Below are 18,141 nucleotides of genomic sequence, written 5' to 3' on the forward strand. Positions count from 1 at the left end.
CAACTTTTCTATTAAATGTTGCAGTAGGGATTAGATTCAACAATTCTCAAGTGACAGTTACTAAGACGAAATTTTAACCCCATCCTTACGAGGCCACTCCACCTAAAAATAAATCATCTGGCGTTAGCAAGAACAAACTCTAAATGTCCTAACTGGAGCGGATGAGTTAGACGAGACTGTTTGTGATCCTGCCTTCCATATTATTGCTCATTCCTTCTCGGTCGCCAGAGTAGCCATTCCTTCATTCTCTTCTTCGTGTGTGTGTGTGTGTGTGTGTGTGTGTGTGTGTGTGTGTGTGTGTGTGTGTGTGTGTGTGTGTGTGTGTGTGTGTGTGTGTGTGTGTGTGTGTGTGTGTGTGTGTGTGTGTGTGTGTGTGTGTGTGTGTGTGTGTGTGTGTGTGTGTGTTTATGCGAGGAAGAAGGAACCAAAGGCCATAAGCCCGCAGTAACAGTTCCCTCCAAGAGAAAAACAAAATACAATAGAGAGCCAAAATCAAGATCCGATCATTTTGAGATGCCTGGACACACTGCGTTTGAAAGACTGGAGATCATAGGCAGCAGGAAATACAGACAGAGGGAGACAGTTCCAGAGCTGACCTGTTGCATAAATGAAAGACTGGGAGTAACGGTTAACTCTTGCATTAGAGAGCTGGACAGAAAAGGGATGAGAGTTTGCTGCCAGACGGGTGCTACGCGCCCGTCGTAGAGGTGGAGGAATGCACGCAGACAGTTCAGAGAAGCAGTGACCATTAAAGTAGCGATAGAAAAGAGATAAAGATGCAACAGTGCGACGAAGAGACAGAGGTTGAAGGGAGTCAGTAAGAGGAGGAGAGTTAATGAGACGAAAAGCCTTTGACTCCACCCTATTGAGAAGAGCTGTATGTGGGGAGCCTCCCCACACATGAGAGTTGTACTCCACACAGGGGCGGATAAAACCCCTGTATAGAGTCAACAATTGTGCAGGGGTAAAGAAAGAGCGGAGTCGGCTTAGCACACCCAATCTCTTGGAAGCAGATTTTACAAGAAATGTAATATGATCTTTCCAAGATAAGTCCCGAGTAAATGAAACCCCAAGCATGTTCAAGGATGATGCAGGATTAAGCTGAATATTATTAAACATTAGTGGGTATACCTATGGAAGATTTTGTGTGTGTGTGTGTGTGTGTGTGTGTGTGTGTGTGTGTGTGTGTGTGTGTTATCCTTTCTATCGCTACAGTCGTCAGGGATATGTCTAAGAACTTACAGTATAATGGTGAAAGTATATATCACATACTAAACACAAAGACTGTCAACGTGAACCCTGTTGTAACTTCGTCGACTACAAACCTGGTAATTACACAACTGTCCACACCTGCCGCCCATCACCAACTTTAATTAACTGTCACACTTACCTGCAAAAGAGAGAGAAATGGCAAGTTAATTAAAATTCACCTAGAAATACACAGGCAAAAGTGAATAAAATACGTAAATGCATAATGGTGAATAGTACGCCCAGTATTACACACTGCATACTGATTCACTGCAGACGATTTTATACAACAAAAAATCCCAAAATAAATCATACAAATCTCGATAACCCTTTTCACTGGCATGCCGAATGTTAGATGCTGTATGCTCACTACAGACGATTTCATTTAGCAAGAAGCAGGCACAATTAGTTACAAAATCAAAAACAGCCTCTGTAAACCCTTCACTCCCATATGTTGATTCTCACAAACTACAGACGATTTTGCTCAGCACTGGAAATGACCCTAAGCAGTCAGAGGGTTGAACAAGGACTGGTAGACGATTGATCCCTTCACTCCGAGAACGTCGTCTTTCAGTATCACCCTTGCAACTCCCGGATGATTTTATTCAGCTTAGGGGAGAATTCCTCTCGTGAAAGGGGTTAATAAAAGTTGTAATCTAATCCCTCCATTTCAAAATCTTCTTCTTTGCTATCCTTGTCTTAATCTAGTAGTTTAATCACACTCTTAGGTATGACCTAACAAACGCTACCCGGCCCGCAGCAGTTATCCTCTCTTATGTTCTTGTGGTCTTAAAACGTCTTCCTTATTAGTAAATCAAAACGTCTGGTAATATCCCTTCACCTGAGGACGTCATCATTAGTTATTATTATCATCATCATTATTATTATTATTATTATTATTATTATTATTATTATTATTATTATTATCATTGTTCTTCTTCTTATTATTATTATTTTCACAAGATTTATTCACCTCACAATAGTCTTTTCAAACTGGGAGGGAGTAAAAACAACCTTCATTAACCTCTTTATTTCAAGATGGTCTCACAATAAATACATAAATAAGTAAATCAATAGAGAAAGAAACAGATGCTAGCAGAAACTAAGACAAAAACATATACTCCAGCTTAATGGGCCAAATTGAATATAATGATATGGCAGTAGCAAGAATAAATAAAAATATGATAAAGTGTGTGATATACGTAAGGAGTCATTATCTACGTCTTGGGAGGAGGCGTTGTTACTCAGTAGGGACAGAAGCGTCTCAAGTACTTATTCGACATGGCTGTTTATCACAGGACGCAGTTAGGCAACAAAATAGATAGATATAGATAGATGGATGGATGGATAGATAGATAGATAGATACAGATGAAAAAACAGACCGATAGATAGATGATAGTTGCAAAATAATGTGCCTCAGGGAAAAAAGTTTGTTACTGAGTAGTGGCAGAAACATCAAGAAGACTTTTTTTTTTTGTCAATGCTACACCTCATAGGACGGAGTGTCAGGCAGAAGACAGACAGACAGATAGACAAACGGCAATTGCACTGTGACTGGCAATAAACAGATTAGGCGCGCAATTAGCCTGACTATAATGACTTGGTTTGGGTTATACTGTATATTAAGATTACATCGTGATATTATTTAATTACCCTCATTAGGGAGGGATCTCTTGGCGCTTCTTCTTCCTTCTTCATTTTTCTCCATTTACTTAAATTTCTTCTTCTTCTCTTCGTCCCTTCGTTTTCACTTTAATATTTTTCTTATTCCGCTCTATTTTTGGACCCCTCTCTCTCTCTCTCTCCTCTTTTTTTTTTTTTTTGTCTCTTTCTTTCATTCAATTTCTTTCTTCATTCGCTTCTTTTCCTAAGCATATTTTTACTGAGTGTTTTATTTGTTAAATTTCTCTCTCTCTCTCTCTCTCTCTCCACAGCTGTTTCCCACCCTCTTCCTTAGCCATCATCACCCATCTCTTCTTCTTTCCATATCTCTCCTCTTTCCCCTCACTCTCCCCACTCGTCTCTCCCCTCTTTCCTTCCTTCCTCCCAGCCTCCCCCTCCCTCCCCCTCATTCAAACCTGTCCAAACTTGTCTTAAAATGTCCCAATCTGTCCCACCAACCTGTCCCACCAACCTGTCCCACCAACCTGTCCCACCAACCTGTCCCACCAACCTGACCGCATTTTTTTCTTTTTTCTTTTTGTCTTTTTTTTTTCTGTATTAAGAGTTTCAGTGGCTGGATGGATTTTTTTTTCGGCTGCTCCTGCTCGTGCTTTCTTAACGACCGGTGTATCCATATTACTGTTTTTATGTTTTCTTATGTTGCTTTGATGATTACGGTTCATCTGTTTGTGTAAAGTTTATTTGTGTGAGTCAGTGTATTGTCCATTGCACTGGGATTATTGATGACTTGTTCTCCTTTCATATATTTTTTCTGTTTCACTGCTTTCTGCCTCCTGCCTCCGCCCCATCCTTAGGTGGAAAAAAATGTTATGATGATGATGATGATGATGATGATGATGATAATGATGATGATGATGATGAAAATGAGGTTATGATGATAATGATGATGATAATGTATATTTTGGCCGTGTACTGGTGCATGTGGGAATGTTTCTAGCCCCTTCTTAACACCTCACCATTAGCATCATTACCGCCAATTATCGTCACCACCACCAGGACATCACAACCACGTCACCATCACTAATTAGGCAACGTTCAGCATCATAATCCAGGCCGCAGGAATCAGGGCATCAGGTAAGTGTTTGGAATTACGGTAGAAACACCATTTGCATCACTATTAACACCACTACCAGCACAACACAAGCATTTCATCACAAAGTCTCAAATTAAGCTCACTGGCAAGGTTCTAATAAGTAAGATTCACCACACAGTGTCTGATATGATTGAGACAAAAGGTTCGGAAAAAAAAAAAAAAAAAAAAAAGAAGTGGAAGGATTTTTCGAACATGAGAAATGACAAAACATAAGGCTAACAATCGAGGGTTTCAGTCGAGATAAGTTAATAATGATCTTGATTTTCATTTCTTGTAAGTGGAAATTCTGTGATGATGATGATGATGATGATGATGATGATGATGAATTCCTACCGCCTACGTTGCTTTGGCATGATTTCCTCTCTTCACTCTTTTTCATCTATTTTTCCTCTCTCTCTCTCTCTCTCTCTCTCTCTCTCTCCCCTCGCCTGTGCTGCAAATGACCCTTCCCTCAAACACACCCACTTCCCCTCTCCCTCCCACTCAATTTCCCCTCCCTGCCATCCTGCCCTCCTGCTTCTCTGCCTACCACCCTGCCTACCCCGTTTCCTTCTCTGCCTGCCTGCCTGCCTTTCCTTGACCTGCCTTCCTACTCCCTGCATACTTCCTTCTTTGTCTGCCTCCTTCTTTGTCTATCCTTTTGTCTATCTAGCTTCTTTGTTTCCTACCTCTCTGTCTGCTTCCGTATCTCTCCCTGCCCTCATGCCTTCCTCCCTCCCAGCATATTCTTCCTCTCCCTCTATACTTCTCCCTCTCCCTCCCTGTCTTTCTTACTCCCATTATGCCTGCCTCCCGGCCTCCCCTCTGTCTTGCCTTACTGTCTTTTTATTTGGCTGTCTCCTGACCTACCTCTCTCTCTTACTAGTTGTACCTCTTCGCCATTCTGCCTTTCCCCCTCTCAGGAGCTTTCATGGCCTCCCTCCCATTTTCCCTACCGGTTTTATTTTCCTTTGCCTCCCTTCTTTCATTCCTCTCTACCTCCTTACCCCCTTTTTTACTGTCTTCCTGGCTGCCTATTTTTCCTTTATTTCCTCTCTCCTTCCTCCTTGCCTTCCTTCTTCCTCTTCTCTCTTTCCCTGCGTAATTCTTCTTCTCTCTCTCTCACTGTCTACCTTTCTCCCTCTTCGCAGTGCTTTCCCTGCCTGCCGTTTTATTCCCCTGCCTCGCTGCCTTCCTGCTTTCCTGCCTCCCTTTCTGCCTGCCTTCCTGCCTGCCTGCTTGCCTGCCTGTCACCGGGCCGCCTGGATGTGTTCAAATGGGAGGCGCTGTGTCAATACCCGGCCCCAATTAGCACCAACCCCACCTTCCTTCATTCCTTCACTCCTTCCTTCATGCTCACGCCCAGTCTACCTTCCTTCCTTCCTTCCTTCCTTTCCCTACTTCCTTCACGCCCTGCCTTCCTTCCTTCCTTTCTTTACTTCCTTCACTCCTTTCTTTTCTTAATTACTTACTTTACCTGCCTTCCTTCCTTCATTCATTCATTTCTTCCTTCCTTCACTGCTTCACTCCTTCTGTCATGCCCAACCTTCCTTGCGTCCTTCTTTCACTACTGTATTTTACTCCTTCCTTCACGTCCAGCCTTCCTTCCCTCCTTCTATCTTTCTTTCCTTCACTACTTCACTCCTTTCTTCACGCCAAGCCTTCCTTCTAGCCTTCCTTCCTTCCTTTCTTTGCTTACTTTCCTCATTCTTTTCTCCCATCCTTCATTCATTCAATCTTTCCCTCCTTCCTTCCTTTTCCTACTTCTTTCACTGCTTCGTTTGTTCCTTTACGCTCTGCCTTCCTTCCCTCCTTCCTTTCATTTTCCTTAACGCCATTGCTACTTTCCTTCTTTCCTTCTTTCCCTCCTTCCTTCCTCCCTTTCATCCATCTTTCCTTCTTTCCTTTCCTCCCTCCTTTTTCTTCCAACCTTGCATCTTTTGGCGTTCAATTCTTCATTCCTTCCTTCTTTCAGTACTGGGAATGAATTAACACACTTTCTTTTTATTTTGTTTTTCCTTTCTTCACATCTTAATGCATATCTTCCATTTTTCACTTCTTCCTTCCTTCTTTCATTCATTCTGTCCCTTCATATGAGGGGCACTTTGCAAGTACCAAATCCAAGTAAACGTTTCCCACTATGTTTTGCACTTCCCTCATTCTGCAGTTCAGCCTTCCTTCTCTCAATACTGGATCCTATTTAGCACCAATATTTACAGTCTTCCTAGTTCTTCCTTCCTTCCCTCCCTCCTCTCTTCCTTCCTTCTTTCGTCTAAATTTTTCCTTCATTCTTTCTCCCATTTCTTCTTCCATTCTTAATTCCATACTTTTCTTTACCTTGTCCTTTCTTCCTTCCTTTATTGCTTTCACTCATTATTTCTATGTTTACTTCCCGTTTTTTGTGCTTCTTCGTTTCTTCATTCCATGCATAGCTTTGCCTCGTCCTTTCTCCCTTCCTTCCTTATATCGCCTTTCCGTTCTTTCAGTATTTCAGTCAGATCTATTACTTTTCATATCTTCTTTCATTCTGTTCTTCCGTCTTACATTCATCACTATGATGTTTCCATCTGAATTCACATTTGTTACTTCATACATTTTTCATCTTACCGCAATATTTGTTTATTCATTTACTCACCTCGTTCTCCCTTTTCCTTTCCTTATGCTTCTTTTGCTTCTTCATGCATCTGTCCCTTTACTCATTTATTCTTTTATTCATTCTGTTTATCGTTGTTATAATACCTTATGTTAATCAGCCCTAAGTTTTCTACTCCACTCTACCTAGGCATTATTTTCTTCTTTCCTTATATCTTTCCTACTTTCATTTTTCTTTATTTCTCCTTTTCGTTCGTTCCTTCCTCCTTTCTTTTACAAAACTGATTATTTTATTCTTGTCCTGAGCTGCTTTCCTACCTTCCTTTCTTTCTTTTCTTCCTCATTTTCTTTTCCCCTTACTTCCTTTTCTTCTTTTTTTTCTGATGTTTCTGGACTCCGTTGTTCCTCCTCACTTTTTTGTTGTTGTTTGACTAGTCCTTTCATTTCCTTATAATAACTGCCCTTTTCCCCTTCTCTTCACTTACAACTATCATTATTTCTTTAACACTCTCTTCCCTTCATTATATCTTCATCCTTTCCTTCTATATTCTATCCTCTTCTTTATTTGTTCTATTAAACACCTTTCCTGCTCTTCTTCCTTCCTTCATGTTTTACACTCCCTCATTCCTTCCCCCATTTACTTTCAAATTACACTACTTTCACTTCTTTTATCATGCCTCTTATTTTTCATCCATAACTCTCTCAGTCCTTCCTCTTACGTTCCAGCTTTCCCTCATTCACTTTACATCCTGCTTTCCTTCCTTCACTATTCCCCCAATCCCTTTCTTTGTGTCTCTCAACCCTTCCCTTCATTTCTTCCTTCTGGGTATTTCTTCTTCCTATCCGTTAGTCACTTCTTTCCTTCGTTTTATATGTTAATTTACCTGTTCTCCTAGTTTGTTTTTTACTCTCTCTCTCTCTCTCTCTCTCTCTCTCTCTCTCTCTCTCTCTCTCTCTCTCTCATGTTTTTCTTTTTATTTGCAAAACTTTCCCCCTCCCTCCACATCCTTGTCTTCCTCCCACTCGTTCTCCTCCTCCTTTCTAAACGTCAGCCTCTCTCTCTCTCTCTCTCTCTCTCTCTGCCTCCCCTCCCTGCCCACTCCATATTTTCTTCCCTTCCGGTCAACTTCCCTCCCCCCTTCCAAACACTACCTCAAAATATCCTCCAACCAATATTGTTTTCTTTCTTTTTTACCCCACAATTTTTTTTGGTATAGTCTGAGCCGAGATTCAGTAAATATACTTACAATCATTTAATTCATGTGGCTGAGATTTCTTTTTATATATATATATATATATATTATTTAGGGGGAGAACAAGAGACGTGGAGAGGGTGTGCGCCCTACATTTTTGCTCTAATAGTAGTAGTAGTAGTAGTAATAGTAATAATAATAATAATAATAATAATAATAATAATAATAATAATAATAATAATAATGGCGATGATGATGATGATGATGACGACGACAAATATCAACAATACCACCACCACCACAACCACTACTACAGTACTACTACTACTACCACTACTACTACTACTACTACTACTACTACTATCACCAATAATAATAATAATAATAATAATAAAGTTACTACCTGTAATCAACTGTTGGCGTGTTTTTTTCAAGACGAACTAGACACACGGGGATATTCTAGGAAAATAAGGGAACAGGTCGTAGGCTTTTTTTTTTTTTTCCCCTAAGGACGAACAAGAGACAAGCCATGATGCAGCACTCCCATTCCCTTGTTATTCCTGTAACTAACAATTCCAGGTTAAGCACGACAGGACATTGATCTGGAGTGTATTTGTAGGAAGCAGATCTAGGGTGCATTTGTGAGGCATTGATCTCAAGTGTGTGAATTAACGTACAGGATTGTGCTCTTCGCTGTTTCCTACATCCTGTCCGCAAAACAATAGACTGCGAGAAATTCCATAAGGGATTACTGAATACAAAAGCCGCTGTTCTGCATGGATAGGACAGGAGATTACGTAGCACCCTTCCCTAGTGATTTATTTTACATGCTACATATTAACCCTCCCTTTACGCTACTTGCATTGTTTTAATACCGAAAATTAGCATCAGTCACATTTAAGAGGATACTGTAATGTGCAATATAAATCGCTAGGGATGTGATGTTACGAAATCCCCAGTGTCATATAGAAAACTACTCTTATTCTCCTTCGTGTAGACGGGGCACCACGAGCGAAATAAACAGACATCATGGTACGGAAGTGAGTAGTGAAGAATGTCTCTAGCCTCTACATGAAGAAAAGAATTCCCTCTGCGGATTATATCCATTTGGTAGTTGTATCATCATCATCATCATTATCATCATCATCACTGTCAAAATTTTTCTCATCATCATCAATCATCATCATCATCATCATCATATCATATCATCATCATCATATCATGTCCATCATCATCATCATCACCACCATCATCATCATCATTTTTTTCCACTAAAAGATACTGTGGGGTACGGTCCATAAACAATGAAAGAAGAAAAATACGTTAAGTAGGAGAAATATCAGTTATATCCCAAGCAATATGGGACACACACTCATCCACACGTTATTCAAGCCCCCGAAACCCTGACTCCACCTCACAAGCCCACCACCCCTTAGAAAAAAAAAAAATCTGAAGGGAAAACTGAAATAAATTATAATTTTGGACGAACTAAAAAAAATGGACGTGCTGTGAAAAGTGGAAATGATACGGGTGATGGGAAAGTGATGTTGGATGTGGCTTGCTTCCTCCAGCCATGTGCAGACTGGGCTGGGGATGTGTTTGGTAAGAAAATACTCCGTGTAGAACGCGACTAGAGTTGGGCTGGCTTTTATCTTTAACTTTCTGACCGCGTGGCCCTCTCGTCTCGTCTCGTCTCGTCTCGTCTCGTCTCTCTCTCTCTCTCAGATCTTCACTTCCTACTCGTTTTATTCTTTCCCTACCACTTTCTCTCTTCACCCTTCCTTCCATCCTCTTCCGTTCATCCATCACATCCTCTCGCATTTATCTAGTATCAGCCACTCCTTTATCCCTTCCTACCTTTTCCCTCCCTCTCCCGTCTTCCCTTTCCTCTCCTTTCTCTCCTCTCGAATGCCTCCTTCCCCGTTTCCTTCCCTCCCCTCCCTCTCTGCCTCTCTCTCTCTCTCTCTCTCTCCAGCTGTTTCCCACCCTCTTCCTTAGCCATCATCACCCATCTCTTCTTTTTTCCATATATCCCCTCTTTCCCCTCACTCTCCCTACTCGTCTCTCCCCTCTTTCCTTCCTACCCGTTTTTTTGTTGCTCTTCTTTTCTCAAGTTATCCCTCTCTCCTTCCTTCCCTTCCTTATACTCTACCTCCCCTTCTTACTATCCACACCTTCCTCCCTCCTTCCTACCTTTCCTCCTCGTTCTCTTCTCTCCCTCGCTTCATTCTATCTCGTTTGCTTTATACCAGTCCCTCTCTCCTCTCCCTCCTCCTGCCTCCCTCCCTCATCCATTTAACCTGTCCTGCTTCTCCCTCCCCCCCCATGCTTTCCTACCTCCTGCCCTCTCTCTCCCCCGTCTCTCTCCCCTTCATCCTACCTTCTCCCCTTCCTCCCTCCCTCCCTCCCTCCCTCCCTTGACCATTCATCCTACTCCCCGTAACTCCCTCCTTTCCTTCCCTTCCCCTTCCTACCACATCCTTCCCCCCTCATTCATCCTGCCCCTCCTCTCTCCTTTCCCCCTCCCTGTCTCCTTCTCTCACCCCATTTATGCCATCCTGCCTCTCTCCCTTCATCCTTCCTCTCTCTCTCCACTTCCTATCGTCCTCCCTTCTTCCTTCAGCGTCTATGCCCCCTCATGCGGTATTCAGTCCTGCCTCCCACCTCCCTCTCTGCCTTACTCCCTACCTCCCTTTTCTCCTTTCCTCTCCTCCCCACCCAACCCCTTCCTATTTCTCACTCTCTCTGTTTCCCCTCTCCTCCCCCTCCTTTTCTCATTTATTCTGGCCGGCCTGCCTGACCTAAATAACCCCCCTTCCCCCATGCAAGTGTACCCTTCCGTCCATCATCTCACCTGAACCACGCCAATTCATCAACGGCAACAGGTGTGTCATTATTGCTCTCTCTCTCCCAGTCTCTCTTTGTCATTTGTATGTTGGCCTAATATTATCACCTGCTCCTCTCTCTCTCTCTCTCTCTCTCTCTCTCTTTCTGTGTGTGTGTGTGTGTGTGTGTGTGTGTGTGTGTGTGTGTGTGTGTGTGTGTGTGTGTGTGTGTGTGTGTGTGTGTGTGTGTGTGTGTGTGTGTGTGTGTGTGTGTGTGTGTGTGTGTGTGTGTGTGTGTGTGTGTGTGTGTGTGTGTGTGTGTGTGTGTGTGTGTGTGTGTGTGTGTGTGTGTGTGTGTGTGTGTGTGTGTGCAAGCAATCACTAAAAATTCTTCATATCGACCTGTTTCTATGTTAATTAATACATCCATCTACCTAGCCCTATATTAATCCACACAGCCGGCAGTCTGTCTTATGCCGCTTTCACTATTTCTTTCCTTTAACTTTCATCCCTTCTAATCGATAATGCATTCAATTTCTCCTGCTAACTCAAGACGATTATATTTAGTTTTAAGGCCTCTCGCAGTGAAGGTGTTAATTAAGTCTCACTTCTCAGGTAAAACAAATCTCTCGTCACCTGAATTGCTCGGAAACAGGAGGAATACAGGTAAAAAATGATGCTTTGAGTCTAAGGGGTTAGGCTTCCCTGGGTTTACACTATGAATTACACTAGTCTACATTTTTCTCTCGCTCTCTTTCAGAAGGTAAACATTACACATTCTCCAAACGCCACTCAGCATTCCGGGGTAACGAACTGACGCTCTCTCTCCCTCTCTCTCTCTCTCTCTCTCTGCTCTTCTTTTTGGCTAACCCTTTCCACTCTCTCTCTCTCTCTCTCTCTCTCTCTCTCTCTCTCTCTCTCTTTATTCTTATCCCTCTCTTCATTTCCTGTCTCCCTCGGTCTCATTCCCATTATCTCTTCCTCTCCAATTTCCCTGCTTTTCACTCACTGTCATAATCTGGCACACGCAAACAAACAAGCAAGCAAACACACAAGCAAGCAAGCAAATGGGGAACCACAAACACATGCATTATCACATATACATTTATTCTTACACACATACACAAGCGCGTGTATCTGTGTGCATTCACGTACATGCAAAGTTCTCTCTCTCTCTCTCTCTCTCTCTCTCACACACACACACACACACACACACACACACACACACACACACACACACACACACACACACACACAAGCGGCAGCCCATATATACAATCAGTCAATCATTCAGTCAATCCATCAATCAATCAATCAAAAACTCAAGCACTCACAGTCAAGAGATACACTAAAATATTTCAGCGCGTTTTTTTTTTATTAGAGTATCCTTGTTATTGCCAAGCGACTGTATTCAGCTTGAGAGAGATCGCCAATCAGTTTCATTCGGATTAAGTGTCGTATTGCAAGTGGCTTTCGTGAGCTCGTAATACCTGTTCCTTACCGTTTTCAAATATGCGGACTAAATCGGCCCAAATGAATTGCTACGAATGTCTCTGCGCCGCTTAGAATATGATTCAAGAGAATTCAATGTTTGTGAAGATACTGACCTGATTTTCATCTCTCTCGGGAAGTACAGGGAGCTACGGAACACTGGCAGCTAAAATACTGTGGCCTTGATTTCATAACAGCTCTGCCTTAGCAATATAGTCTGTGCAATGCACCTTAGAATCATACTGTACACAACTGGTGCAAATTATGTTTATATTAAGGAGATTTTAATAACCTACAATGGAATGTTAAAGACCATTATGTAGTATAAATAGCAAAGGAACGGTGTTCCGGTTCTTCAGTGTCACATTTTCACTAGGAACAAGACCCAAATTCCTGTCATCTCTTCTTGCGTCTCTTTTCACTGGAGTCAGAAAATCACTCATGGAATTCACAGCAACGGATACTGCTGAGTTATTTGGCCGCCACACAGCAGTTTATTCAGTGTCACTTGCTTCAGACCCACCAAAATGATATTCACTGTCCATGGGAGGCGGGAATCAAGAGAGGGAACACAGGATTTGCTGGCGATAGTGTGTCAATTTAGGTGTACTGATTTGCCACGCTAGACTCCCCATTAAACCATTCAGTCCGATGGCGTCTCGATCAACTTGTTATCTCCAGGCGAGTTTGTTCAGATTGAGAGAAGCATTTTAACCGGAGAAATTAGGTACGGTATATCTTTATTTAATCCACTTAATACTACAATTTCTTCTCAAGCTGAATAAAATTGTCTACCGATAAGATGATAATATGAGAAAATTTATCATTAGACTAACGAGATTAAGTGCTCCTCTTCTGACCAACTAACCGGAAAATCTCAACAGCAGGATGGTAAAAAATTCCTTGTACAGCAAAAGGCTCTAGCACACATCACACAAACTTTACACGCCCACATCTGACAAGCCAATCATACACAGCCGGACAAGCATTTCACGGCCACTTTTTAACCTTTCACGACACGAGTTAGTTCACGACCTCTTGTTAACCTACCATGACCACTGTTTAACCTTTCACGACCACTTTCTAAACCTTTCACGACCACATTTTAACCTTTCACGACCACTTTTTAACCTATCACGACCACTTATTAACCTTCCACGACCACTTGTTTTACCTTTCACGACACCTCTTTAACATTCCAAGGCCCCTTTTTAACCTTCAAGACAACTTTTAAATCCCATCTATCCTAGGACGTTATTCATATCGTAATCTCGTTCTTATCAATCGACTGTGTTCAGTTTTGGATAGAGGTCTTGTAGGGATAGAAAGAATGGACAGACTATTTCTTACCCAACCTGTTCAATAGTCGCTGCAAAGTTGAATAAAATCGCCAGGAAAACTAAAAAAATATGTAAAAAAATATATATACGGCATCACAGAGAAGAGCACCATTTCTCTCTCTCTCTCTCTCTCTCTCCAATTTCCATCCCATTGTTCCAGGACTCTATCATCCCAGCGCACACTCCAGTCCTCGTGTGGTCACCCTCACCTCACCTCACCTCACCTCTCCTCTCATTTCCTCTTGTTCCCTCTCCTCTCCTCTCCTCCTAATCTCCTCTCGTCTCATTTCACTTCACCTCTCATCTCGTCTCCTCCGTCTCGTCACTTCTCTCCACCTCATTTATTAAGCTCCCTTTCCCCTCCAGTCACTCATTCGCCCCCCCCCCCTCTCTCTCTCTCTCTCTCTCTCCTATTTCTTCCTCAAACGCCATTAAGCTATTATCATTATCTTTCTGTGCCTCATTTCAATAAGCATTTTCTCATTATGCCATTAATTATTTCTCTGTCTCTGCTTCATTTAACAAGCATCTTCACTCCCATTTCTCTCTCTCTCTCTCTCTCTCTCTCTCTCTCTCTCTCTCTCTCTCAACCCAGAATAGGACTCTCATAATCCCATCAAACACGGCAACGTCCTCGGTCACAAAGGCAAGACCCAGTACGGTAATAAGCCAGTAAATTATTAACCTGAATCAATTAGCTCCCTTTAAGGTCCTCACCCCATGTAAACAAGAGCCAGCAATTGAAAGGCGTAAATTAGTCTACCAGCTTCAGCAAAAATTAACTCTATAATTTCTATGGTGCTTTGAGAAGACACGTGGTTATTAGCTGAAAATCCTGTGATAAAAATGTCCCTGTGTCCTCTTTCATCCTCCCCTCATCCAGCCCTCCTTTCGTCATATTTCCTCTGTTCATCTAAGCATTCATTTACTTCTGACTCTCTTACGTTTCATTTACTAACCGAGTTCCATTATTTTATTTGCTGTGCATCGCTGAAAAGGGAGCTTCTTTCACGAACAGAAACCTAGGAAAATCACGTACTTGTTGTTTTTTTCTATCAATGACAACTGTGCCGTCTGTTCACCCAAGGAAAGAAATTGAATGAGTTACTAAAGACCTATTCTTATCTATTGAGTATGAGAGAGTCTCCTATACACTTACTAAATCATCCGGTACTGTTTTCGTGATAGTGTGGGATTTCAAGATGAAAAAATCTACGGTACGATTCAGTAAAATTTCAGGGTCATATCGGCACGAGCACCAAGTTCCTCTGCCGGTGTGGTACAACTGCAAAGCCACGAGACAATGTGCAGGGACGTGAATAGCCAGTCAAGGCGCTCCCTGACCTTTCACTTTCGACGCAAGCAAGACAGAGCTACGCAGCGCTGCCACCCGACTCACAGATGGACACCGAGGGACTAGTATGATTGACTTGAGGCATTCACATCGCCTGCTTTTTATTTTTGCCGTTTATATTTTATTCTTGGTATCCTTTCTGTTGCTTTTACTCCTGTTTCTTCCACTAGTGACGCCGAAGATGTAGCTACTATAACAGAGTTTGTTTGTACGTATTTATATATAAATGTATATTTACGTTTGTAATCAAACACAGCATAAATTCCTTATCCAATTTCGGTAAAAAGAAAATAAATAACGGGAACGGGGGAATATATTACGTAGGTGTCTGGAAAAAAATTGTTCGAGTTTGGTGGAGGTTAATTAATGGTTTAAGGTCAAAGGTCAAGGTCATAGGTCAAGGTCAAACTTCGGGAAAGACGTCCCAGTTCTCTCTCAGCAATTTTGATCGTGTCATTTTTACTACTTTTACGTTATTTTAGTTACCTTACTTGCATTTTGTTCCTGCGTTCCGTCCATTTTATTCCCACTGCCATAAACTGATCCTGATGTGCTTTTGGAAAGGAACCACGCTGCACAGGGATTAATGGAGAGTTTCTAATCCCGCCACTACAGACTGTCTCTCCAAAATTAACCAAATAATCACGGGCTATCAAGAATGAGATATAAAAAGAAGTCACTGTATTACGTGGAGTTTTATTTACTTTGTCCTGAGTTGTGATCCTCTGGCTTTTGAATTAACCTTCACTAATGTCCTGCTATTAACGGAAGGCATTGAGCGTACAAAACCAGACGAGAATGTAAGGTTAACCCATTCCATAAGGTGCTTTTAAATGTAGGATCATCCCTAGAAACGGCCCTCGCTTTATGTCTCTCACTAAAAATTTTCGGAAACCATGCACTTCACTCCCGTAGACTTCATCGTCTTTAGCGAAGTCATGACCCACCACACAACGCCACAGCACACCACACCACACCACACACCAAAGGTCATTGATCGAAGGGGATTAACAAAGGGGACCTAAAGCTCGCGGATCCAGCACTTCTGTACTTGTTTTTTTATGGCTATGGAACAAACGCGATATAACTTATGAGGAGTCTCTTGCACTGACGCAGTTTAGGCTCTTATCCAGCCTCTCCAGTTTAGCGAGTCTCATTACCTGACAAATATCGTCTGGTCACTGCAAAAATTAACTATAAAAAAACGTCATCGTAGTGAAGGGGTTAAAGGAGACATTATACAGAAGAGAAGTTTGTGAGGGACTAAGGTGAGGAAGACGTAGAAGTGATCTGAAAGGGTAAAACAGCGGAGTGCATGAGGGAGGGCGGCTTGGACTGACGGAAGTGGTGACAGAAATACTTATCGGTGTTTTTACCCTCCTTTGCCAATAGAAAGATGGAATTATTATATATACATACGTACATACACACAAACATACGTAGAGAGAGAGAGAGAGAGAGAGAGAGAGAGAGAGAGTTACAGGTAGATGGAAAGTTATAGAGATAGACATACAAATAGACAGACAAAAGACAAACACACAGACAAAGAAAGACAAAGACAGACAGACAGAAAGGCATACATACAGACAGACAAATATCTAAGTGAGTCATAGGAGCCTGCCCTTTAGAGTGGACGGAGTATATTCACAAATTCTATCCCCACCAACCTCGACCATTAATCCCTGATAAGTGTAGAAACGCAACGCTGATGGAATTATGCAAAACAGCTTTCAATGAAGTGGTGCGAGGTGGGCGGCATTACACTGAAAACTCCCAGTGGCGCGATAGGCAAAGACCGACGCGGAATATGTCAAGTTAAAGAGGATGTGGATTTCAACACGGTGGAAAATAAAGTAATAGGCCTTCGTTTATGCCTCGTTGACCTATTTTTTTTTTTTTCTACTGCCAGATGATTTCGTTCTGGTGAGAGTGAGTCATGGGAGTGAGAAAGTGTTTAAGTAGACACCAGTGTGAATTTCAAAAAAGTAGGAAAGAAAGAAAGAAAAAAAAAAGATATCTGCCTTCGGTTATCCTTCCCAGACCTTGGACATTTCACTTCTGTTATTTATGTTCTTTTCTTTTTCTTATCGTAGTTCAAGGTAGGAAAACAATAACGACAACAAAACTCCAATCACCACCACCACCACCAACAACAACAACAACAACAAAACAACATACCGACAACAATTATTCATACAATAATACTTTTTTTTTTTGTCTCACCAAAAGATGGAATGAAGTAGGATACCGAAACAAGGAAATATAAAGCACAACAATGGAATATTTATCAACAGCGGAAGTAGTAGGAATAATAATAATGATCAGTGCAATTCCGTACTTGGGTAGTGTGATGAGAAAGGATGGAAGCTTGGAGGGTGAAGTGCTTGAAAGGGTACAACTGGGAAGAAAGGTTGCTGGTTCTTTGAAAGCAGTGATAAGAAATAGGAAAGTGTGCACGTAAGTACAAAAGTCGCTGCATGACAGTATTATGATACCAGCTCTAACGTATGGAAGCGATGGTTGGACCTTTGTTGGAAGGACACAAGTCAAGAGTGAGGGCAGTGGAAATGAGTTATCTGAGAGGAGCATGTGGCGTTACATGGAGAGACAGACTGATAAATGAGAAAGTGAAGGAGCATTGTGGTGTGGATGTAGATGTGATACAAAGCGTTAGGAAAAATAAACTGAGAGGGTTTGGTCACATAGAGAGGATGGCGAACGATATACTAAACAGGAGAGTGTATGTGAGTAAGGTGGAAAAGGTGGGGAGGGGAGAAGTAGGGAGGGGGAGGCCGAGGATGAGATGTAGGGATGGAGTGGAGAGGTACATGAGACAGGAGGGTGTGAGCTGGGGGTAGGGAAGGGAAATGGCGGGGGACAGGGCGACATGGAGATGATTTGTTTGTGGCCACCCCTTAGGGACTGGGGCATCTGACAACAGATAGACAGATAAATAGATGATGATGATGATGATGATGATGATGATGATGATGATGATGATGATGATGATGATGATGATGATGATGATGATGATGATGATAATAATAATAATAATAATAATAATAATAATAATAATAATAATAATAATGATGATGATGATAATAATGAGTGATTTACTCCCCTACTTCCTGGTTTTACCCCCGAGGACATTCCCAGTTACGGATAAGTCTACCTAATCCAACTCCAGTCGTATTAGATGAACCAACTGAGTGAATTTCTACAAGTATTTGATAAAAATTAGTTTAAGCTACTGTAGTTATTAAAGAAGATCTAAAATGACAAAATAACAAAAACTAAAGTGTCAACGGAAACGTATAGTCGATCTAGAACTGGTTGACGATA

At 41.8% G+C, this 18,141-nt stretch overlaps 1 long non-coding RNA gene across 1 annotated transcript in view; it reads right to left on the bottom strand.

Annotated features, from left to right (window-relative positions):
• Positions 1–1,297: 1,297 nt before the first annotated feature.
• Positions 1,298–18,141, bottom strand: part of LOC145414273 (uncharacterized) — a 115,919-nt gene continuing 99,075 nt past the window's right edge. The window contains exon 2 of the long non-coding RNA XR_013899837.1: positions 1,298–1,390. This is a non-coding gene — a long non-coding RNA (uncharacterized LOC145414273). The remainder of the gene's footprint in view (positions 1,391–18,141) is intronic.

The sequence above is a fragment of the Coenobita brevimanus genome, chromosome 98 (genome assembly GCF_032717465.1).
Source record: "Coenobita brevimanus isolate Jiangsu-jjx chromosome 98, ASM3271746v2, whole genome shotgun sequence".
NCBI classification, from domain to species: Eukaryota; Metazoa; Arthropoda; class Malacostraca; order Decapoda; family Coenobitidae; genus Coenobita; species Coenobita brevimanus.